This window comes from Hemitrygon akajei, chromosome 32 (assembly GCF_048418815.1).
Source record: "Hemitrygon akajei chromosome 32, sHemAka1.3, whole genome shotgun sequence".
NCBI lineage: Eukaryota > Metazoa > Chordata > Chondrichthyes > Myliobatiformes > Dasyatidae > Hemitrygon > Hemitrygon akajei.
Genome location: NC_133155.1, coordinates 33401064 through 33426223, shown reverse-complemented (window position 1 = coordinate 33426223; position 25160 = coordinate 33401064). Strand labels below are relative to the sequence as shown.

The window sequence follows — 25160 nt, the reverse complement described above, 5'->3', positions numbered from 1 at the left end:
AATGCTGTCTGGCGTAAGCCAAACATCACACATCATCAAAAACACACCATCCCTACCATGAAGCATGATGGTGGCTGCAGCATACTGTGGGGATATTTCGCTGCAGCAGGCCCTGGAAGGCTTGTGAAGGTAGAGGGTAAAATGAAAGCAGCAAAATACAGGGAAATCCTGGAGGAAAACCTGATGCAGTCTGCAAGAGAACTGTGACTTGGGAGAAGATTTGTTTTCCAGCAAAACAATGACCCCAAGAATAAAGTCAAAGCTACACAGGAATGGCTTAAAAACAACGAAGTTAATGTCCTGGAGTGGCCAAGTCAGAGCCCAGACCTCAATCTAATGTTATGGTCGGGTCCAAAGTCCGCATTCCGGTTCTTGATCCGGTCCGCAGACTCCGGAGTCCAGGTCCTTCGACCACCCCTTGTTTCGCCTTGTACTCAAATAGTCACACCTGAGGATCATCTTGGCTTGGTTGGGCTCAAGGAGGCACACCTGATGCCTATCGGTTGGCTGTGAATATAAGGGGCTCTGGGAGTGAGTATAGTTGGGGGGTTGTCCTGGTTTGGAGTACCACCATTAACCATGAGTGAGTTATGGACTGGGCTGCTCTGTAGCCCGCCTGAGTCTTCTGGCTGCAGTGAGTCTTGAAGTCACCCTGGACCCAGCTCCCTTCCTATCCCTTGCCTCCCTCGGGTAAGCCAGGCCGAACTGCCGTTGCCCGGCAGGGGACTCTGCCCCTTCCGATCCCTCGCCTCTGTCAGGTAAGCCAGGCCAGATTGCTGTTGTCCGGTGGAGGGCTCTGCCCCTTCCTATCCCTCGCCTCTGATGAGTTGTGCCTTGTGACCTGCCCAGGCCCCTGTGTCCTACCTGGGAGGTCTAGGTCCTGCCCAGGAGTTCTGTGTCCCACCCAGGGGGCCATCCTCCCAGCATTCCTAGTCTCGAGACCCCAGCCTCAAGACCACCTTGGACCCCAAGACCATCTCTGAACGCCATGATCTCCATGAATGCCACGGTCTCTACACCTTGTCCTATCCTTTAGCTTTCCAGTCCTGCCCCAAGTACTTCAGTGTCTGCGTCCTGCATTTGGGTCCAGTCTCATGTCCCCTTATGACATCTAATTGAGAATTTGTGGCTGGACTTGAAAAAGGCTGTTCATTCATGATCCCCATGCAATCCAACAGAACTTGAGCAGTTTCATAAAGAAGAATGGGGAACCATTGCAGTGTCCAGATGTGCAAAGCTGATAGAGACCTTTCCACACAGACTCAAGGCTGTAATTGCTACCAAAGGTGCATCTACTAAATACTGACTTGAAGAGGATCAGTAATTATGCAAACAATTATTTTTTGTTTAATATTTGTAATAAATTTAGACCAATTTGCAGAAATTTGTGTTCACTTTGACACAGACGTCTTTTCTGCTGATCAGTGTCAAAAGAGCCAAATTAAATTCACTGTGATTCAATGTTGTAAAACAATAAAACATGAAAGTTTTCAAGGGGGTGGAAATACTTTTTATAAGCACTGTATCTTCCAAAATTGCACAGATTCTGCAGTGGTGCCCACGTATTGCAGGTGGGGTGGGGAATGAACAAAATGGCCTCCACTCTTTGAGAAAGGAAGGAGAGGGGAAACGGGAAAGTAAACTCAACATCAGTGGCTGTTGAGAATCTGGAATCTGTTACAGAGGCACGCACAAGAGACTGGAGGATCTCAGTAGGTCAGGCAGGGACAGCAAAGGAAGTCATGGACTGACCTGTCGGAGTCGGAATGGGAATGGAGAGTGAGATTAAAGTAGGTGGCCACCAGGAAATCCTCCCTGTTGCAGTCGGAGCTAAGGTACTCAATAAAGCAGTCCCCAAATGATTGTTTGGTAAGATAATAGTAATATAGAATTATTAAGCCTACGAAATGACACTAATACAGCACTGAAAGAGGCCCTTCAGACCACTGAGTCTGTACTGAAAATAAACAAATATCGACATTAAACCTATACTAATCCACTTCCCACCAACATCCCACTTTACTAAAGGAATTGTGTATGGAAGTTGATGTCTAATCGAGCAACTGAGAGGGAACCAGTAAGCAAGGTGTATTTAGATTTTCACAAGGCTTTCCATACTGTGAACACACTTGTGAAGTTGGTGAACAAGATTTGGGCTCAGGGAGTTGGAGGGGTGGGGGTGGACAGCATGGACACAGTTAGAACATGGTTCTAACATTTCAAATTGGTTGGAATAGGGAAAGCAAAGACATACAGTACTGTACAAAAATGTTAATTACTGTAAAGCTTTCAAAAATAATGAAAAGTTCCTAAATATTAAAAAAATACTATAAAGAACAGTGCACAGTGGAAAAACTAAATCAAATCAATATTTGGTGTGATCACCCTTTGCCTTTAAAACTGCATCAATTCTCTTGTACGTTGTCAAACAGTTTTATCAGAAAATCGGCTGGTAGGTTGGGGAACTTGCCAAGGTTCTTGTGCAGACTTTGGCTGTCTCGCTTGCTTCTGTCTCTCTAGGTAATCCCAGACTGCCTCGGTGATGTTGAGATCGGGTCTAGGTCGTACCATCTGAAACCAGGGTGCACAGCACTGTAGGGGAGCACTCCTCAAGGGGAGTTGAATGGTGAAGGAGAGGAGAGGCCCCAGAGTGAGAGAACTGGGCCCAGAGGAATCAGGGTAAGGTACTGATACGGACTGAGAACTAGTTGTGGGGCAGAAAACATACAGTGGGAGTAAATGGGAGCCTCTCGGGCTGATCGGCTGTGATTAGTAGGAGGACCCAGGGATCAGTGCTCGAGTCTAGTTTGGGTTGGCTGAAGAGACTGATGTAACATCTCTCACTTTGCTGATGTTGTGGAATCTATATCATGATGAGAAGATACAGGGGCTTCAAGGGGCTATTGACTACATGGGCAAAAGGAATATAGTGTGGAAAATCTGAGGTTGGGAAAGAAAAACAATTTTTGAATGAGATAACATTGGGAAAAGTTCCAAGATACCTGGATGTCGTCGCATAAAAGATACTGAAAGTTAACAGGCCATTGTCTAGAGCGCATGAATCACAGACAGGCGGATGTGATGTTTCAGTTAGCACTATGGTTGGCATGGATATGATGAGCAAAGGACTTGCCCTTGTGCTGTACTGTTCGGTGTTCCACATTCTATATCTTCTTGCTGTGCCATAATTGTTCTTGTTATACCAAATCTTCATTTTTAGTTTCTATCTGTTTTAAAATTATACTTTATCTGCACATTATTTAAAGTATTTAGTAAGGGGCTTCCCCAGTAAATTTCCTGCTCCTTTGCTGAGAGACAGCTGACAGCTGCAAAAAGTGTCAGGTTGTGATGGGAAGGCAGGCAGGAAGGAAAGTTGCAAGTGTGGGTTTTATTGGAAGAGATTTAAATGTGAGTAAAGGTGTTACCACAATGATATTGAATGCTGATAGAACCACACTTGTTCACAATTCTGGACGTTAGCTAAAAATGTGTACAGTTGCTATGGAAACAGGTCCCAGGGACATCATATAAGACTGAGTAGATTAGACTATTAAGCGTGACATCTGGGAGATGGAGGGATCTCGGCTAAGTTTTGTCATCAGAGCCACTTATGACCTCCTACCAACATCTCAAAACCTGAAGCAGTGGTGGGGAGAAGACCCCACTTGCTCTCTTTGTCAAGCACCTGGATCACTAAGTCACATTTTAACAGGATGCACCATGAGCCTCAGCCAGGGGCGGTATACTTGGTGGCATAACCAAGTTCTCAGACAGCTGACATCAATCTTGGAACAGAGGCAAACCACCGTAAACGCTCTCCCACAAACATCAGCAGGAAATGTCCACATTACATGATTTGTACCAGCAGGCCAACCTCCAGAGCACCAAGTAACATCAAAGGATATAAGCATTCTGCATGTTGCTCAGGATTGGAAAATGGACGTGGACTTGGAGAAAAAGCTTGTGTTTCCCCCAGACATTGCGGCTACAACACTCTGGCCAGACATAGTCCTGTGGTCCACAACAGCTAGGCTGGCATATGTTGTGGAATTGACAGTACCATGGGAAGATGGTGTTGAACAAGCTTATGAGAGGAAAAAGACCAAGTACTCTGAACTGGCAACTGAAGCTGCTCAGAACGGCTGGAAGACCAAGATTTTCCCTGTAGAAGTGGGATGCAGGGGATTCGTTGCTACGTCTACGACCAGTCTATTGAAGAAGGTGAGGGTGAGGGGTGTCTCCCTCCAACAAGCAATCAAGTCCTTGTCAAATGCAGCAGAGGAAAGCAGCAATTGGATTTGGATTAAAAGGAAAGACAATAACTGGGCTGCAAGATGAAGACAGGAGGGTACGGAACTGAGGGAGGTATATCTGGGATGCCAGGTAGCACTGTTGAGCCCTCTGGAGACGTCGTGGGCTTATCAACGAAACGTCAAAGAAGGAGGGTGCTCACCTGATGACCCCAATGACGTAGCTACCCTCCTCGTCACCACTCCAACATCGAGAGTGCCGACTTTATCATTGGGATTGAAACATCAAGCCCTAGTAGCTCTACTTCAGAGTTCAGAAGAATGAATGGTGATCTTATTGAAACATACACAATTCTTCATGTACTAGATACCCATGGATACTTCCACTGATTGAGAAGTCAAGAATGATGGGATTACCATCACAAAATAATTGAACGTAGAACAGTGCAGCACAGTACAGGCCCTTCAGTCAACAATATTGTACTACATGTGGTCACTCTACAGGACTACGTGTGGTCACTCTACAGGACTACGTGCGGTCACTCTACAGACTACGTGCGGTCACTCTACAGACTACGTGCGGTCACACTACAGGACTACGTGCGGTCACACTACAGGACTACGTGTGGTCACTCTACAGGACTACGTGTGGTCACTCTACAGACTACGTGCGGTCACTCTACAGGACTACGTGCGGTCACTCTACAGACTACGTGCGGTCACACTACAGACTACGTGCGGTCACTCTACAGGACTACGTGCGGTCACTCTACAGACTACGTGCGGTCACACTACAGACTACGTGCGGTCACACTACAGGACTACGTGCGGTCACACTACAGGACTACGTGTGGTCACTCTACAGGACTACGTGCGGTCACACTACAGGACTACGTGCGGTCACACTACAGACTACGTGCGGTCACTCTACAGACTACGTGCGGTCACACTACAGGACTACGTGCGGTCACACTACAGACTACGTGCGGTCACACTACAGACTAAGTGCGGTCACACTACAGGACTACGTGCGGTCACACTACAGGACTACGTGCGGTCACACTACAGACTACGTGCGGTCACACTACAGGACTACGTGCGGTCACTCTACAGGACTACGTGCGGTCACACTACAGGACTACGTGCGGTCACTCTACAGACTACGTGCGGTCACACTACAGGACTACGTGCGGTCACACTACAGGACTACGTGCGGTCACGCTACAGGACTACGTGCGGTCACTCTACAGGACTACGTGCGGTCACGCTACAGGACTACGTGCGGTCACTCTACAGGACTACGTGCGGTCACACTACAGGACTACGTGCGGTCACTCTACAGGACTGCGTGCGGTCACACTACAGGACTGCGTGCGGTCACACTACAGGACTGCGTGCGGTCACTCTACAGGACTGCGTGCGGTCACACTACAGGACTACGTGCGGTCACTCTACAGGACTACGTGCGGTCACACTACAGGACTACGTGCGGTCACTCTACAGGACTACGTGCGGTCACTCTACAGGATTACGTGCGGTCACTCTACAGGACTACGTGCGGTCACACTACAGGACTACGTGCGGTCACTCTACAGGACTACGTGCGGTCACACTACAGGACTGCGTGCGGTCACACTACAGGACTACGTGCGGTCACTCTACAGGACTACGTGCGGTCACTCTACAGACTACGTGCGGTCACACTACAGGATTACGTGCGGTCACTCTACAGGACTACGTGCGGTCACACTACAGGACTGCGTGAGGTCACACTACGGACTACGTGCGGTCACACTACAGGACTACGTGCGGTCACTCTACAGGACTACGTGCGGTCACACTACAGGACTACGTGCGGTCACACTACAGGACTACGTGCGGTCACTCTACAGGACTACGTGCGGTCACACTACAGGACTACGTGCGGTCACACTACAGACTACGTGCAGTCACTCTACAGGACTACGTGCGGTCACACTACAGGACTACGTGTGGTCACTCTACAGACTACGTGCGGTCACTCTACAGGACTACGTGCGGTCACACTACAGGACTACGTGCGGTCACACTACAGGACTACGTGTGGTCACTCTACAGACTACGTGCAGTCACTCTACAGGACTACGTGCGGTCACACTACAGGACTACGTGCGGTCACTCTACAGGACTACGTGCGGTCACACTACAGGACTACGTGCGGTCACACTACAGGACTACGTGTGGTCACTCTACAGGACTACGTGCGGTCACACTACAGGACTACGTGCGGTCACTCTACAGACTACGTGCGGTCACACTACAGGACTACGTGCGGTCACACTACAGACTACGTGCGGTCACTCTACAGGACTACGTGCGGTCACTCTACAGGACTACGTGCGGTCACACTACAGACTACGTGCGGTCACACTACAGACTACGTGTGGTCACTCTACAGGACTACGTGTGGTCACTCTACAGACTACGTGCGGTCACACTACAGGACTACGTGCGGTCACACTACAGGACTACGTGTGGTCACTCTACAGGACTACGTGCGGTCACACTACAGGACTACGTGCGGTCACTCTACAGGACTACGTGCGGTCACACTACAGACTACGTGCGGTCACTCTACAGGACTACGTGCGGTCACTCTACAGGACTACGTGTGGTCACACTACAGGACTACGTGCGGTCACACTACAGGACTACGTGCGGTCACACTACAGACTACGTGTGGTCACTCTACAGGACTACGTGTGGTCACTCTATAGGACTACGTGCGGTCACACTACAGGACTTCGTGCGGTCACACTACAGGACTACATGCGGTCACACTACAGGACTACGTGCGGTCACTCTACAGGACTACGTGTGGTCACTCTACAGGACTACGTGTGGTCACTCTACAGACTACGTGCGGTCACACTACAGACTACGTGCGGTCACACTACAGGATTACGTGCGGTCACACTACAGGACTACGTGCGGTCACTCTACAGGACTACGTGCGGTCACACTACAGACTACGTGCGGTCACTCTACAGGACTACGTGTGGTCACACTACAGGACTACGTGCGGTCACTCTACAGACTACGTGCGGTCACACTACAGGACTACGTGTGGTCACTCTACAGGACTACGTGTGGTCACTCTACAGACTACGTGTGGTCACACTACAGGACTACGTGCGGTCACACTACAGGACTACGTGCGGTCACACTACAGACTACGTGTGGTCACTCTACAGACTACGTGCCGTCACTCTACAGGACTACGTGCGGTCACACTACAGGACTACGTGCGGTCACACTACAGGACTACGTGCGGTCACTCTACAGACTACGTGCGGTCACACTACAGGACTACGTGTGGTCACACTACAGGACTACGTGCGGTCACTCTACAGACTACGTGCGGTCACTCTACAGGACTACGTGCGGTCACTCTACAGACTACGTGCGGTCACTCTACAGGACTACGTGCGGTCACTCTACAGACTACGTGCGGTCACTCTACAGGACTACGTGCGGTCACTCTACAGGACTACGTGCGGTCACTCTACAGACAACGTGCGGTCACACTACAGACTACGTGCGGTCACACTACAGACTACGTGCGGTCACTCTACAGGACTACGTGCGGTCACTCTACAGGACTACGTGCGGTCACACTACAGACTACGTGTGGTCACTCTACAGGACTACGTGTGGTCACTCTACAGACTACGTGTGGTCACACTACAGGACTACGTGCGGTCACTCTACAGGACTACGTGCGGTCACACTACAGACTACGTGTGGTCACTCTACAGGACTACGTGTGGTCACTCTACAGACTACGTGTGGTCACACTACAGGACTACGTGTGGTCACTCTACAGACTACGTGTGGTCACTCTACAGGACTACGTGCGGTCACTCTACAGGATTACGTGCGGTCACACTACAGGACTACGTGCGGTCACTCTACAGGACTACGTGCGGTCACTCTACAGGATTACGTGCGGTCACACTACAGGACTACGTGTGGTCACTCTACAGGACTACGTGCGGTCACTCTACAGGATTACGTGCGGTCACACTACAGGACTACGTGCGGTCACTCTACAGGACTACGTGCGGTCACACTACAGGACTATGTGCGGTCACACTACAGGACTATGTGCGGTCACACTACAGACTACGTGCGGTCACACTACAGACTACGTGCGGTCACACTACAGACTACGTGTGGTCACTCTACAGGACTACGTGTGGTCACTCTACAGACTACGTGCGGTCACACTACAGGACTATGTGCGGTCACACTACAGGACTATGTGCGGTCACACTACAGACTACGTGCGGTCACACTACAGGACTACGTGCGGTCACACTACAGACTACGTGCGGTCACACTACAGACTACGTGCGGTCACACTACAGGACTACGTGCGGTCACACTACAGACTACGTGCGGTCACACTACAGACTACGTGCGGTCACACTACAGGACTACGTGCGGTCACACTACAGACTACGTGCGGTCACACTACAGGACTACGTGCGGTCACACTACAGACTACGTGCGGTCACTCTACAGACTACGTGCGGTCACACTACAGACTACGTGCGGTCACACTACAGGACTACGTGCGGTCACACTACAGGACTACGTGCGGTCACTCTACAGGACTACGTGCGGTCACTCTACAGGACTACGTGCGGTCACACTACAGGACTACGTGCGGTCACACTACAGACTACGTGCGGTCACTCTACAGACTACGTGCGGTCACACTACAGACTACGTGCGGTCACTCTACAGACTACGTGTGGTCACACTACAGGACTACGTGCGGTCACTCTACAGACTACGTGCGGTCACACTGCAGACTACGTGCGGTCACACTACAGACTACGTGCGGTCACACTACAGGACTACGTGCGGTCACTCTACAGGACTACGTGCGGTCACACTACAGACTACGTGCGGTCACTCTACAGGACTACGTGCGGTCACACTACAGACTACGTGCGGTCACTCTACAGACTACGTGCGGTCACTCTACAGACTACGTGCGGTCACTCTACAGGACTACGTGCGGTCACACTACAGACTACGTGCGGTCACTCTACAGGACTACGTGCGGTCACACTACAGACTACGTGCGGTCACACTACAGGACTACGTGCGGTCACTCTACAGGACTACGTGCGGTCACACTACAGGACTACGTGCGGTCACACTACAGACTACGTGCGGTCACACTACAGGACTACGTGCGGTCACTCTACAGACTACGTGCGGTCACACTACAGACTACGTGCGGTCACTCTACAGACTACGTGCGGTCACACTACAGGACTACGTGCGATCACTCTACAGACTACGTGCGGTCACACTACAGACTACGTGCGGTCACACTACAGACTACGTGCGGTCACACTACAGGACTACGTGCGGTCACTCTACAGGACTACGTGCGGTCACACTACAGACTACGTGCGGTCACTCTACAGGACTACGTGCGGTCACACTACAGACTACGTGCGGTCACTCTACAGACTACGTGCGGTCACTCTACAGACTACGTGCGGTCACTCTACAGGACTACGTGCGGTCACACTACAGACTACGTGCGGTCACTCTACAGGACTACGTGCGGTCACACTACAGACTACGTGCGGTCACACTACAGGACTACGTGCGGTCACTCTACAGGACTACGTGCGGTCACACTACAGACTACGTGCGGTCACTCTACAGACTACGTGCGGTCACTCTACAGACTACGTGCGGTCACTCTACAGGACTACGTGCGGTCACACTACAGACTACGTGCGGTCACTCTACAGGACTACGTGCGGTCACACTACAGACTACGTGCGGTCACACTACAGGACTACGTGCGGTCACTCTACAGGACTACGTGCGGTCACTCTACAGGACTACGTGCGGTCACTCTACAGACTACGTGCGGTCACACTACAGGACTACGTGCGGTCACTCTACAGGACTACGTGCGGTCACACTACAGGACTATGTGCGGTCACTCTACAGGATTACGTGCGGTCACTCTACAGACTACGTGCGGTCACACTACAGACTACGTGCGGTCACACTACAGACTACGTGCGGTCACACTACAGGACTACGTGCGGTCACACTACAGGACTACGTGCGGTCACTCTACAGGACTACGTGTGGTCACTCTACAGACTACGTGCGGTCACACTACAGACTACGTGCGGTCACACTACAGACTACGTGCGGTCACTCTACAGACTACGTGCGGTCACACTACAGACTACGTGCGGTCACACTACAGACTACGTGTGGTCACTCTACAGACTACGTGCGGTCACTCTACAGGACTATGTGCGGTCACTCTACAGGATTACGTGCGGTCACACTACAGACTACGTGCGGTCACACTACAGGACTACGTGCGGTCACACTACAGGACTACGTGCGGTCACTCTACAGACTACGTGTGGTCACACTACAGGACTACGTGCGGTCACTCTACAGACTACGTGCGGTCACACTACAGACTACGTGTGGTCACACTACAGGACTACGTGCGGTCACTCTACAGGACTACGTGCGGTCACTCTACAGACTACGTGTGGTCACACTACAGGACTACGTGCGGTCACTCTACAGACTACGTGCGGTCACACTACAGACTACGTGTGGTCACTCTACAGACTACGTGCGGTCACTCTACAGGACTACGTGCGGTCACACTACAGACTACGTGCGGTCACACTACAGGACTACGTGCGGTCACACTACAGGACTACGTGCGGTCACACTACAGGACTACGTGCGGTCACACTACAGACTACGTGCGGTCACACTACAGACTACGTGCGGTCACACTACAGACTACGTGCGGTCACACTACAGGACTACGTGCGGTCACACTACAGACTACGTGTGGTCACTCTACAGGACTACGTGCGGTCACACTACAGGACTACGTGCGGTCACACTACAGACTACGTGTGGTCACTCTACAGACTACGTGCGGTCACACTACAGACTACGTGCGGTCACACTACAGACTACGTGCGGTCACTCTACAGGACTACGTGCGGTCACACTACAGACTACGTGCGGTCACACTACAGGACTACGTGCGGTCACACTACAGGACTACGTGCGGTCACACTACAGACTACGTGTGGTCACACTACAGACTACGTGCGGTCACACTACAGACTACGTGCGGTCACACTACAGGACTACGTGCGGTCACACTACAGACTACGTGCGGTCACTCTACAGACTACGTGCGGTCACACTACAGACTACGTGCGGTCACACTACAGACTACGTGTGGTCACACTACAGGACTACGTGCGGTCACTCTACAGACTACGTGCGGTCACACTACAGGACTACGTGCGGTCACACTACAGGACTACGTGCGGTCACACTACAGGACTACGTGCGGTCACACTACAGGACTACGTGCGGTCACTCTACAGACTACGTGCGGTCACTCTACAGGACTACGTGCGGTCACACTACAGGACTACGTGCGGTCACACTACAGACTACGTGCGGTCACTCTACAGACTACGTGCGGTCACACTACAGACTACGTGCGGTCACACTACAGACTACGTGCGGTCACACTTCAGGACTGCGTGCGGTCACTCTACAGGACTACGTGCGGTCACACTACAGGACTACGTGTGGTCACACTACAGGACTACGTGCGGTCACTCTACAGACTACGTGCGGTCACTCTACAGACTACGTGCAGTCACGCTACAGGACTAAGTGCGGTCACACTACAGACTACGTGTGGTCACACTACAGGACTACGTGCAGTCACACTACAGACTACGTGTGGAGGTCACACTACAGGACTACCAGTCGGAGGTGATGAGGGGAAAGAAGGGGTAGGGAAGGAACCAGAATGGACAATGGCAAAAGAGAGGAGGAGACTTGATGTTCACGGCAACAGTTTTAGAGGCTACACAGAGGGAATATGACTTGTTGCTCCTCCAGCCAGAGAATGGCTTCATTGTAATAGTGGACAGCCTGAGGGAGACACCATCATGTGATAGTGGTCATAAGATTAGGGGATATGGCAGTAACCTGAAGAAAGCAGATGGCTAGTCTGGGACTTGATTTTGGACTGACATTATTTCTTAGCATCTCTGATAGATTTATGGAGGTCCTGTGATGATCAGGGTCGCCTCATTTGAATGCTACAGACCTAGACCAGTCCATCCATGGTACCGCTGGTGTGGGCTTCGAATGCATGTCTCCGGGCCACTGCAGCCTGCCTCTGGACTGGGTGACCAGCCTACCTGCTCGTTGTGGAATGCAGGTGTTATTTGGCCTTGTCAGTGTGAGACTGAGTTTGGGAGGAGGGATCCGGCTGCAGGAGGTGCAAGAAGCTGTGTGGCAAGGTTGTGGTGTCCCTGGGGGAGTGGTTCTCAGCCCTCGGAGCCAGCAGGAGCATCTAGTGTTGTTGTTGCCAGCAGTCAAAGGCCTGTGTCAGCTCTTTAATTTTATTTCTATATAATTAATGTGATTTCATTACATGGTGATTTCTGGGGAAAAAATTACCTTTATTAAAGTTTTGAACCAGTCAGATGCAATAAGGTAAATAAAGACATAGGAAACTAAGTGAGAAGATCTTTCCTTTTTTACTTTGCTTCCCTCTTTCATGGGTGTCTGTGGGAAGATGAATTTCAGGGGTGTATACTGCATACATACCTCAATAATAAATGTACTTCGAATCTTTGAACTTTGAACTTTGGGAGAAGAGGATGAAGCGACTGCACCTTCGCGGGGCCACGCTCCGATTCTGCGTCAAGGCATGCGAGGAGAGTGCGAGCTTTACAGAGGGCGCCATAAGTTCCATGTTTAGGGGGAGACGGTTACACATTTTATTCTGATATCGCCAGGGGGGACAGGATGCAGCATTCAACATACAGTACCTGTCCTGCAGAAATTCCACTGGATGTGCAGCAGATCAGAGCGTCACACCCTGGACTGCCCACTCTCCACCCTTCACTAACGCATTCCCCTCCCTCACTTCCTGCTGTGGAAGCCTTGACTCGAGTTTAGCTTTATACCCTCGGGGATTTCCAGCCTTCTGCTGAAGTTATGAGGGATGTGATGTTTGATGTGTGCAGGCAGTGGAAGCTGGGTGACTGTCAGATGGTGAGCAGATTCCAGTTAGACAACAACGTTCGAATCTCTTCAGGATGAGGCACAAAGGTTCAATTTATTGTCCAAGTGTGCATGTACAATACAACCCTGATATCCGTCTTCTCCAGACAGCAGAGAAATACAGAGCGACCATGGGAGTTGTGGAAATAAAAGATATCAGACCACCCCCCCCATGAAAAATAAAGTGAAACAAAACTCGCAAACCCCAAAATCCCCCACCCCCTCCCACGCAGAAAAAAAACAGCGACAATAACACCAGATACCCCCTCCCTGCAGAAAAAATAGCAACAATAACAATCTCCGACCCCCTCACTCACTGAAAAGAAGAGGGACAGTAGCATCAATACCTCCAGCCTCCCTCCCCCACACACAAAATTAACAGATCACCCACCTGCCAATCGGCCACAAGAATAAAAACACTGAGGGAGACCACTAGTAATCACATTAAACTCAGAGCATCGGAAACATCTTTCCATCAGCATTCAAGAAGAGCTGAAACAGTGTGGTTCTTTGCCATGAGCCGTGCTACAAATGAAACGATGTCATGAACCGTGCCAAAAATGAAACTATGCTGACCTATGTCGATGACCATGTTAAAAATAAAACCTTTGCCATGAACTGTGCCAAAAAAAATGGAATGTATTAGCAGGACATAGTGAGACACTTCAGCTATTCTGAAGTGGAGAGTCAGTTGTTGGGAGAGAGAGGAGCATAGTTATGGCGGATCACCCTCCAGGTTTCTCCACGAGTCAGCTTGTTCTCGGTCCTTTTCACTCCCCACACCCCCCTCCTCCCCCAGTCTCTGAGTTTCTGATCTTCTCCGTGAGGCAGCAGGGTTCTAGATCATTCCACCAAGTTCCACACTGCATGTCACCAGGCTCTAACAGTTTCTGTGACACAAATAAGACCAAAAAGAACAAGCAGAAGGCATAGAAAAAGGGAAATAATAGAAGAGATTGGCTATCTGGGAGATTTCATCCGAGGAATCATAGCTCGCTGGCGCCTTCTTCACAGGAAGTCCTTTGTATTTACTTCTGATATAGAAACATAGAAAACTACAGCACAGTACAGGCCCTTCGGCCCACAATGTTGTGCCGACCATGTAACCTACTCTAGAGACTGCCTAGAATTTCCCTAATGCATAGCTCTCTATTTTTCTAAGCTCCGTGTACCTATCTAAGACTCTCTTAAAAGACCCAATTGTATTCACCTCTACCACCTTCGCTGGCAGTGCATTCCATGCACCCACCACTCTCTGTGTGAAAAACTTACATCTGACATCTCCCTTGTACCTACTTCCAAGCACCTTACAACAATGCCCCCTCTTGCTAGCCATTTCAGCCCTGGGGAAAAGCCTCTGGCTATCTACACAATCACTGCCCCTCATCACCTTATACACCTCTATCAGGGCACCTCTCATCCTCCATCACTCCAAGGAGAAAAGGCCGAGTTCACTCAACCTATTCTCATAAGGCATATTCCCCAATCCAGGCAACATCCTTGTGAATCTTTTTGTAATTTTGTTCTGCCCCTATTTGGGAGGGGGAGTGCTGTCATTTTGGGTGGAAACACATCTGCTTTTGGTGATTTGCTTTCCCTCCCTCTCTACGTCATTGTTCCTGACAATAACCAGGCAATGACTTCCCTTAAATAAAACCTTTTATAACCGGCTCAAGGTTGCTGCTACGAGGTAATCAACAGAGTTGAAGATAAATGCACATCTAACAGAGAACGCATTTGTGCTTGGTACTGGTGATTATTTATACAGTGGCCTCACAAAATGTAATGATTCACTCATGAAGAATGGGAAATCGTACCAAAGCAACAAGTACTTTAGTTCACTTCACCTGTGTCAGTTCCACAAGTGATAGCTTCCCTCACTCCCACCACGCTCTTTAAAACTTTTGAAACACTCATCAGCTTCATTTTTTAAAAATTAATTGATTCTGTTCCCTCCACCTGCTATTGAAGGAGACTCCACTTCCTAATAGCTTCTCAGACACAGGTTGCTCTCAGCAGCTCCCTCTGTTCACTTGGTTGTGGATAAATTAGTGTTAACATCACTTGTTTTCACCCCGTCCTTTTCTGGCAGTAGATCTGTGTGGAGGGTGCACTGACGTAGGGGCTGGCTGATTTTGGCCCTCTGCCTATCTTTGACGTGCAAGATGAGTCAATGAGAAATAGAGGATTGTTGAGGACTACTAGCCTGACAGTTAACCTGCTCGTAACCTGGGGTGATACCCAATCACCCAACAATGATTATATCCGACTAAAAACCATTAAGCAAACTACGTGTGCTGGAAATCAAAAACAGAAACAGTAATACCATAAGGCCATAAGACATAGGAGCAGAATTAGGCCATTCAGCCCATCAAATCTGCACTGCCACTTCATCACGGTTGATCTATTATCTCTCTCAACCCCATTCTCCTGCCTTCTCCTCTTAACCTTTGACACCCTTACTAATCAAGAATCTATCAATCTCTGCTTGAAATATACCCAATGACTTGGCCTCCACAGCCGCCTGTGACATTGAATTCCACAGATTCGCCACCCTGGAAATGCTCAAAATACTCAGCAGGTCAGGCAGCAACTGTGGGAAGGGAAGCAAAGTTAATGCTTTCAACCCGAAACATTGATTCTGGTTCTTTTCCATCGGATTCCTGCAGGTTAAGTGTCACAACTCAGAGTATTGACTCCACTTTCTGACCACAGACACCTACAGACTGGGGGAGGGGGGGTCAACACGGAAATGTTTTGCTTTGGCATCATTTTGGATGAGATGCCTACTCAGTAACAGAAGGACTAGCTGGATGCAGTTGCTGTGACAGGTGTAAACAAGGAGAGGTGTGCAGGACTTGATCAGTTTCACCATCAGCCTCAAAATACTTGCCCACAATGGATGTAAGTGCTACTGGGCAATTGATATTGAGGCAGTTTACCATGGAAACTGGTAAACTGGTTAGGCATGAGTATAGCTGAAGCCTGCTCGGAACAGGTGGATATCTCAGACTGCCAAAGTGAGGTGTTAAAGATCTCAGTGAACACTGCAGCCAGTTGATTAACTCAGGGTTTTAATACTCGGCCAAGGGTTCACCCTCCGGAAGGGTACTCTCTCAGAGAATGAAATCACAGGGTCGTTGGGGACTGTGGGAGTTTGCAAACTTACCTTCCTGTTTTGATAATCAAAGCGAGCGTAAAAGACACTGAGCTCATCTGGGAGTGAAACATTGTTGTCATCTATGTATGTCCCTTGGTTCCAGTTTGTAGGAGGTGATAGCATTCAAGCCTCGCCACAGCTGTTGATCATCTTTCAGTGTTTCGAGTTTGATCTGGAATTACCAGTTAGCATGTGAGAAGGCTTCCGGAGGTTGTGCCTGGACCTTTTGTATTTTACTTGGTTGCCAGACCTGAACACCACTTATCTGACACTCAGTGGATTGCAGATCACTTGGTTCATCCAGGACTTCAGGTTTGGGAAGATTCTGAATGACTTTGTGGGGATACACTCATCTACGACCATGGATCCTCTTATGAGTTCTTGAACACACCCATTCCACCAATTTGAAGCAGTTCTATGTCTAAACATCACTTTATTCTGTATTCTGTTAGTAGTTTACCTTGACTACCTGAATGCACTGTTGCAATGATTTAATCTATATGAAATTCATTGAAGATGAGTGTTTACTCCATACTTTGGAACGTGTGACAATAATGAACCGATTTGCCAATGAATGCTCTCTGGAGAAGGCAGAGGTGACTGATTTTCAATGGGAAGAGTTAATGCCCTAACTGAAAAAAACCTTCAATAAAGGCCAGGGCCATGGAGTAAAAGCTTCTGGAGTGCAGACCAAGATGGTCTGTCATCACACGGAAAGCACGCTACAGACCCAAGTAAGTGCCGTGAGGTTTCAGTGACCATCTGAGCAGAAGGCCAAAGCATATGTGTTCTTTCACCTTTTCTCAGTAGACTAAAGGATGTGGTGGGCTCCCGGTCTGTAGGACGATGAGGTGGTGATGAGACAAGTCTGGGCACTGGTCATTACGCTCAGACGTTGTGAAGAAAATGCAGGCAAAGGCATTATGAAGATTGTTGCCACTGTCTAGATTGTGCCTATGGGATGTAATGTAGCAGCCCCACTCCACAGGTTGCTGAGAGATGATACAACACTGGAAAGTCTTGGGGGAATAAGCTGGTCATTTTTTTCTTTTCCAACTTCTTGGACAATAAGAATCAATCAGGCGAGTGTTGAACTGGGGCACCTTGAAGGCGCACCAGATTAAAATATGTGAAGAAGACAATCTATGCCTTGAACCATGCCAAGAATGAAATCATGCCAATCTATGTCATGAACCATGTCAAGACTGAAATTGTGCCCATCTCTGCCATGAACTGTGCCAAGAATGAAGGACGCAGTGAAACATGGATAGGCATTAGCAGAGGAAGCCAGCACACACTTGCACAGAGTTGTTGTCACAGCATTTCTTATATAACCAAATGACGTCACAGCTTTTTGTGTCTGAGAGGCAGAGAGAAAGCACTGAGGGTCAAAACCCTTCAATAGCAGAGCACAAACATCCTGCACTCTCTATGGAAAGCAATGTGCATCTGAAAGAGGAGGCTTGTGTTATACTGAAGCTGTATTAATCACGGCAGAGTTACTCTCAAACCCAGATACCGAGGGATTAGGCCGGATAAACAGCTGTAAAAGTTTCCAGAAGGAAATAACGTTCAAATAGCAAAAGACTGATTTTTTTTGTGCGTTTAAGTTCTGATGTGTGCAGCCTGGTGGTGCCAACTGATGAACAGATGCTGTAGTGTTACGTAGTCTCAACAATTAGGCTTTTCTTTACCTCCTAGGCCAACATTGGCATCTTCCTGGTAAGAAAAATTTCTCAAGGTGTTGGGCACAAATACAGTGAGAACTTCTGCTTGCCGCTGCCATCCCAGTTATTCTGAAGTGGGGAGTTGGTGGGAGGGAGAGGTCGTAAGATCAGGAGTTCAATTCCTGCCACTGTCTGTAAGGAGTTTGTACGTTCTCCTAGAGACTACAAGCGTATCCTCCAGGTGTAGTCCGGTTTCCTCCCACGTTTAAAACAAGAGGCTGTGCGGTTGGCATCAGTGAGTTTTGGGCATGTTATACTGGCATCATAAGCATGGCAACTATTGTGGCCCGTCTCCAGCACATCCTCGGAATGCAATCAATGCATTTCACCGTATGTTTCAGTGTTTCAATGTACTTGTGACATCTCTTTAAGGCTCCCTCTGTCCCTGCCTCATCTCGCACTCCAGTGACAGAGGCCGCACGGCTGAGTAAGGGAGTGACTGTGTCTCTACACTGCCTCCTTGTGAGACAAAGTGCTAGGTCATGGATCCGAAGGCAAAGTAAAGTCGTTGTTCTTCAGCTGCCATCGTGAAGGTTGTGAGGCAGTGAGGAAAGAAACGGAGATTTATTACTGAGTCAGAAAAGTCAGGCACATTTCAGAAGGTGCCAGTCTGATGTCTCAGCGGCCCATGGTCGTGTGTGGGAGAGGTCCACATTTGGAAGGAGCCTTTGAAGAAACCCTACAAGTTTCTAGGGGTACAACCCTACAGAGGAGCATGCCATCAGTACACACTGCAGCCAGGATGGTGGTGATTAGGGACATTGGATCAAATAGATTGCCTTGTCAAGGAAAACATTATGAAATGGTGGTCCATAGATCCAGATTTCAAAGACATGGGGTGATAGTGCAGCGATACAAAGACTTGTTTTGGATAACTACTCCTTTACTAGAGTACTGTGAGAGTTCTGAACAGCAGTCCTCAGGAAGGTGCGACTGGCCTTGAAGGCAGCGTAGGGATTTGTCAGAATGATACCTGGACTTCAGAGACAATCTGCAAACTAGTATGGTGCTTGCTCGGATTTAAAAGAGGGGAGTTGATAGATGTACAAGATGTTTGGAGCTCTGAAAGGGACAGTGGAGGGAAATTATATCTATAAGTTAGGGGTATCAGAGACTGGCCCCTTCCTAAGACCTCCAACTTTGGGCTGACCCGGGACCCTTTGGACCTACAGGCTACTAAGCCAAACTGCAAATGGGCAGCCCCTATATCACGTGCATCCATGTTCTTCAGAATTCCCCAGAGCTCCCCAATATCCACAAGTGTTCTCCCAATGTTCCACTAGTGTTTCCCCAGTCCTCCCCAGTGATCTCACAATGTCCCCCAGTGTTAGCACAATGTTGTCCAAAGCTCCCTCAATGTTCCCCAGTGTCCACCCAATGTTTCTCCGTGTTCTTCCAATCTTTCTCAGTGTTCCAGCAGTGTTTCCCAATGTTGTCCAATGTCCCCCAGTTACCCCAATATTACTGAGTGTTTCCCCAGTGTTCCCTAATGTTCCCCCAGTGTTCCCTCAATGTTCCCCCAATATTCCCCCAATGTACCTCCAGAGTTATTCAGTGTTACCCCAAAGTTCCTCTGCATTCCTCCAATGTTTCACCAATGCCCCTCCAATGTTCCTCAGTATTACCCCAATGTTCCTCAGTGTTACTCCAATGTTCCTCATTGTTACCCCAATGTTCCTCCAATGTCCCTCAGTGTTACTCCAATATTCCCCAGTGTTTCCCCAATGTTCCCAAGTTTTTCCCCAATGTTCCCCAAACGTTTCACCAGTATCCTGAGTTTCCTGACTATTCCCCAGTGTTCCCTATTATTCCCCCAATTTTGCCCGGTGCACTCACAGTGTTTCCTCCAAATGCTTCCCAGTGTTCCCACAATGTTCCCTCAATGTTCCTCCAGTATTCCTCAGTGTTGCAACCACACTCTCAGTGCTAGACTGGTACAACCGCACTGTCAGTGTAGGATGGGTACAGCCACACTCACGGTGTAGGATGGACTCAACAGCACTGTCACAGTAGGACTTGTACAACCACACTCTCAGTGCTAGACTGGTACAACCGCACTGTCAGTGTAGGATGGGTACAGCCACACTCACGGTGTAGGATGGACTCAACAACACTGTCACAGTAGGACTTGTACAACCACACTGCCAGTGTTGAACTGCTACCACCGCACCACCAGTGTTGGACTGGTACATCCACACTTTCACTGTAGGACTGGAACAACCATACCGTCAATTCAGGATGGGTAAAACCACATTGACAGTGTAGGACAGGGACAACCACACCTTCATGTTGGAGGGATACAACTGCACTGTCAGAATTGGTCTGGTACAATCATACTGTCAGTATTAGACTGTTTTACCCACCCTCTCAGTGTAGGACGGGTACAGCCACACTGACTGCTTTGAACTGTTACAACCGCGCTGTCAATGTTGGACTGCTACAACCGCATTGTCAGTGTAGGTCAGGTAAAATCGCTCTTTCAGTGTAGGGCAGGTACAACCACACTGCCGGTATACGATGCATACAACCGCAATGCCAGTGTATGATGGGTACAATTACACCATCAGTGTTGGACTGAAACAAGCACACCGTCAGTGTATGACCACAACTTCACTGTTTGTGTATGACTGCTACACCAACACCCTCAGTGTAGAACTGGTATAATGGTACCATCTGTGCTGGACTGGTACAACTGCACTATCTGTGGACGATCAGTACAGTGTATGACAGGTACAACCACACAGTCAGTGCAGGTCAGTTACAAGCACACAGTCATTTTAGAATGTTTACAATCACACAGTCAGTGTAGGACTGGCACAGCCACACCACCAGTATATGACGGGTTCAACCACACCATCAGTGTATGACGGGTACAACCACACCATCAGTGTATGATGGGCACAACCACACCATCAGTGTAGGACTGGCACAGCCACACCATCCTGTTGCAATCGCATTGCTTCCTCAGCACTACCTACCGCTCCACCTATTTTCGTATCATCCACAAACTTTGCCACAAATCCATCAATTCCGTTATCTGAAAACACGAGGAAATCTGCAGATGCTGGAAATTCAAGCATTCAATTCATTTGCTTGAAATTCCATTATCTGAATCACTGACAAACAATGTGAAAAGTAGCGGTCCCAATACTAACCCCTAGGAAACACCACTTGTCACTGACAGCCAACCAGAAAAGATCCTTTTTATTCCCACTTGCTGCCTCCTGCCTGCCAGCCATTCCATTATCCATGCCAGTATCTTTCCTGTAATGTCATAGGATTTTATCCTGTCCAGCAGCCTCATGTGTGGCACCTTATCAAACACCTGAAAATCCAAGTAAATGGCATCCACTGCCTCTCCTTTGTCCACCCTGCTTGAAGAAGTCTAACAGATTTACCGGGCAAGATTTCCTTTGAACATAAACCACGCTGACTTTGACTTATTTTATCATTAGTCTCAGAGTATCTCAAACCTCATCCGTAATAATAGACTCCAACACTTCCCCAACCACTGAGGTCAGGCTAACTGGCCTATCATTTCCTCTGAACCCTGAACTCAGAGCTGATGTTCGGGCACCAGGCAGAAGACTCTCTGTGCTGCCCTGAATGGGGCATCCACCATCGGACAAGCTCGAGCCGAAACAGGGACCTCTTTCAGGAGACAGTCCCACTGGGAATTCCAGTCCAAGCCTGCGTCACCCTCGGCCTCCTGGATAAAGGCGGCTTTGTACCATCAGTGAGCTGGGTGAGGGAGGGTGAAGCAGGACAAATTCAGCAAGTACAGCCTCCCAGCCACAAGCTCAAAAAGAACAAACATTTGGTCTCTGGCCAGAAATGTCACTTCAGTTTTGCAAATTTGCTAGTTGTATGAATCAAGTGTCAAAACATAGCAATCACTTTTGTCAACAGGGAGAAATTAAGCTACAAAATGCAAGCATCGCTGTTTTATTTCCTTGCTCTGATGAGTAGAGAAAGGGCATGTCTGGGTGTCCGTGCGGAAAGTTGTCAGATTCCTTTTCTCTTACCGGGGGGAGGCTCCCAGTGTCAGAGAAACTCGCCGCCCCCCAGCAGAGTTTCCAAGCCAAGCAACGACAGCCATCCATGTGTCCTCCCTCTTTGTCTTTCATCTCGGAGGACTGAACGGGTGTCGTGGGCAACGGGCAAAATGGTGGTGAAGGCGGGGATGTGGTAGAGGAAGGGATAGAGGAGAGTGAACGAAGGAATGGAGGAGGAGAATGGGGTGAAAGGGAGAATGGTGGAGGAGAGTGACACGGAGGAGAGTGGAGGAGAGTGACACGGAGGAGAGTGCTGCAGAAGGAGTGGAGGGGGATAAAAAAGGTTCAGTGTTTAAAGGGTATGGATTCATTGGGCTGAGTGGCGGGAGATGTAGTTGGGCACTGCATAACTCCATGGCCTTTTGATGGTATTTCACATTGCTAAGAACGGATTGAGAAAGTTTAGTTCCAAAGGACGATTAGCTAATCTGGGGATAGCTTCTTTGGACTTAGAGGCACTTAGCTGAAGTATATTGAACTGTGTGGGGACAAGTTAGTGTGAGGTAGGAAGGAGTTACTTCCCTGAGCAAAGAGGCCAAGAAGCAGGGGAGATGGGCTTAAAGTAATTGTTGGAAGGATTAGAGGAGAGGTGAGGGGAAAGGGCAGGGGACGCCTTGTGCTCACACTGATAACTGTCCATTTATTTTATTGTTGTGATATGTACTAAGATTGAATTGACTTACATCGTTAATATATATGAGGAGTACAATGAAAAGATTTGTTTTGTGTGTTATCAATACAGATCACGTTAAAAGATGATTAGATCGAGGTAGCACAAAGGAAAAAACTGTAACAGAATGCAGGATGAAATGCGACAGTTCAAACGCAGCTTGAGCAGACAGTCAGGTGCAAGGCCATAATGAGCTAGAATAAGAGATCGAGAGTTCACCATTAGCATGTACGAGGTCTGTTCAACAGTTCCAACAGCAGGACAGAAGCTGCCCTTGAACGCTTTAAACTTTTGTACCTTCTGCCTAATGGAACTCGAGAAGAGAGAATGACTGTGGTGGGAGCGGCCTCTGATTACACTGCCTGCTTTCCTGAGAGAGCGGGAAGTAGCTGGATGTGGTAATGAGCTGTTGGTGGAAGGAGGGACAGGGCTGGGCAGCTCTAGTGCCGGTGCAATGGACCGTCTCTGGTAAATTTTCTGTGGTGTGATGACGCTCAGTAAATGTGGCAAGAGAACTTCCCTGTAGGTTGAAATGCAGCTTATTCATTGCCCAGGGCTTCAGTGCATCGTCATTGCTTTTCCTGGTACAAATAAATGAGCCGTACTTGTACTGCAGAGAAATGCACTTACATTGGCAGATGAGGCTAACTATGCCAACTTAGTGACAGGAAAGTGTTGTGGCCAATGTTTATCCTCAGCTAATACTACCACAACAATGTAGTACATGCACATTCATACTAACACAGCAGGGGTGGGTTCTCCGTTTCTTCCTCTCCATCTCCCTCTCCCTCCCCCCTCCCCCTACCGCCCCACCTCACCCTCTCATCTTCACCCTCTCTCATCCTCTCTTCCCCTCACCCTCTCACCCTTTGTCTCTCCCACTCACCCTATCCCTCCACTTTCTCTCCCCTCTCTCTTTCTTCCCCCACCCCCCCCCCCCCCCCGCCACTTTCTCAAACAGCAGCAAAGAGTTTGTAATCTCCTACAGGGACAGTTAAACAATTTAAGCAGACCTGCAAACTCAAAGCCAATATATCCGGGACATCATCAGCTGCCTCTGAACACCTCGGACGTGGGCAGCAGATCACGGAAGGTGTTGACTTTAGTTCCCATTTGCTTCTCCAGAATGTTTTCTTTGACAACACTAACTGTGTAGCCTCAATTTCCAGATACAGATTTTGCAGAAAGTTTATCTTTGGGCAAACCATCTGCCAATAAGTTTGCAGATAACACCAAAATAGGTCGTGTCATAGACAGTGAAGTACATTACTAAAGATCACAGGCATCTTGATCAGCAGAGTAAGTAGGCCGAGGGCTGGCAAATGGCATTTGATTCAGTTAGTACGAGGTGTCGGATACTGCCTGCGTGGAACTTACGTGGTTTCCTCCCACATCCCAAAGGTGTGAACTTGGAGGGTTAACTGGCCATTGTAAATGTGAGTGGTTCGGTTCAAAGTAAGTTTGTTATCAAAGTTCACAAATATCATCATATACAACCCCGAGATTCACAGTAAGCACAAGAAACAGAATAAAATCAGTGAAAGACTGCACCCAACAGGATGAACAATGAACTGCGCAAATACAAAACAAAAGAGAAAATTAAGAAATAAATATCGAGACATGAGATGAAGAGTCTATTGATTGTTCAACAATGGGCAAGTGAAGTTACCCCCTCTGGTTCAAGAGTCTGATGACTGAGGAATAATAATTGTTCCTGAACCTGGTGGTACTGGTTCTGAGGCCCCTGTACCTTCTGAAGCCACAGCAGGAAAAGAGCATGGCTTGGATTGGGGGGGGGGGACAAATTCCAGTGGCCAATTAACCTACTAACTTAATACCCTCATGATTGGCAAGTAAACCGGCGTGGTGAAAGGGAGAATGTGCAATCTCCACATTGACAGCGTCCAAGGTCAGGATCGAACCTGGATCTCTGGCGCTATGAGGCAGTGGCTCTACTCGAAGGGAATATAGGATGGATGTTGAATTAATGTAAGTGCATGTTCCAGGAAAGAGCTTCTAGTGCTTTATCTGTCTGACTGGGACACTACTATAGAACTGAGCCTGACAGCCCATTTTGGATGAGTTCTATATTTCTATATCTGCAAAGCCCTGGAATGCAACACCTCCTTC

General features: G+C 48.8%; 1 long non-coding RNA gene across 1 annotated transcript in view; it reads right to left on the bottom strand.

The window, feature by feature from the left end:
• LOC140719616 (uncharacterized) overlaps positions 1 to 14148 on the bottom strand; it is a 52274-nt gene extending 38126 nt beyond the window's left edge. Inside the window, exon 1 of the long non-coding RNA XR_012096961.1 lies at positions 13810 to 14148. This is a non-coding gene — a long non-coding RNA (uncharacterized lncRNA). The remainder of the gene's footprint in view (positions 1 to 13809) is intronic.
• Positions 14149 to 25160: the final 11012 nt, after the last annotated feature.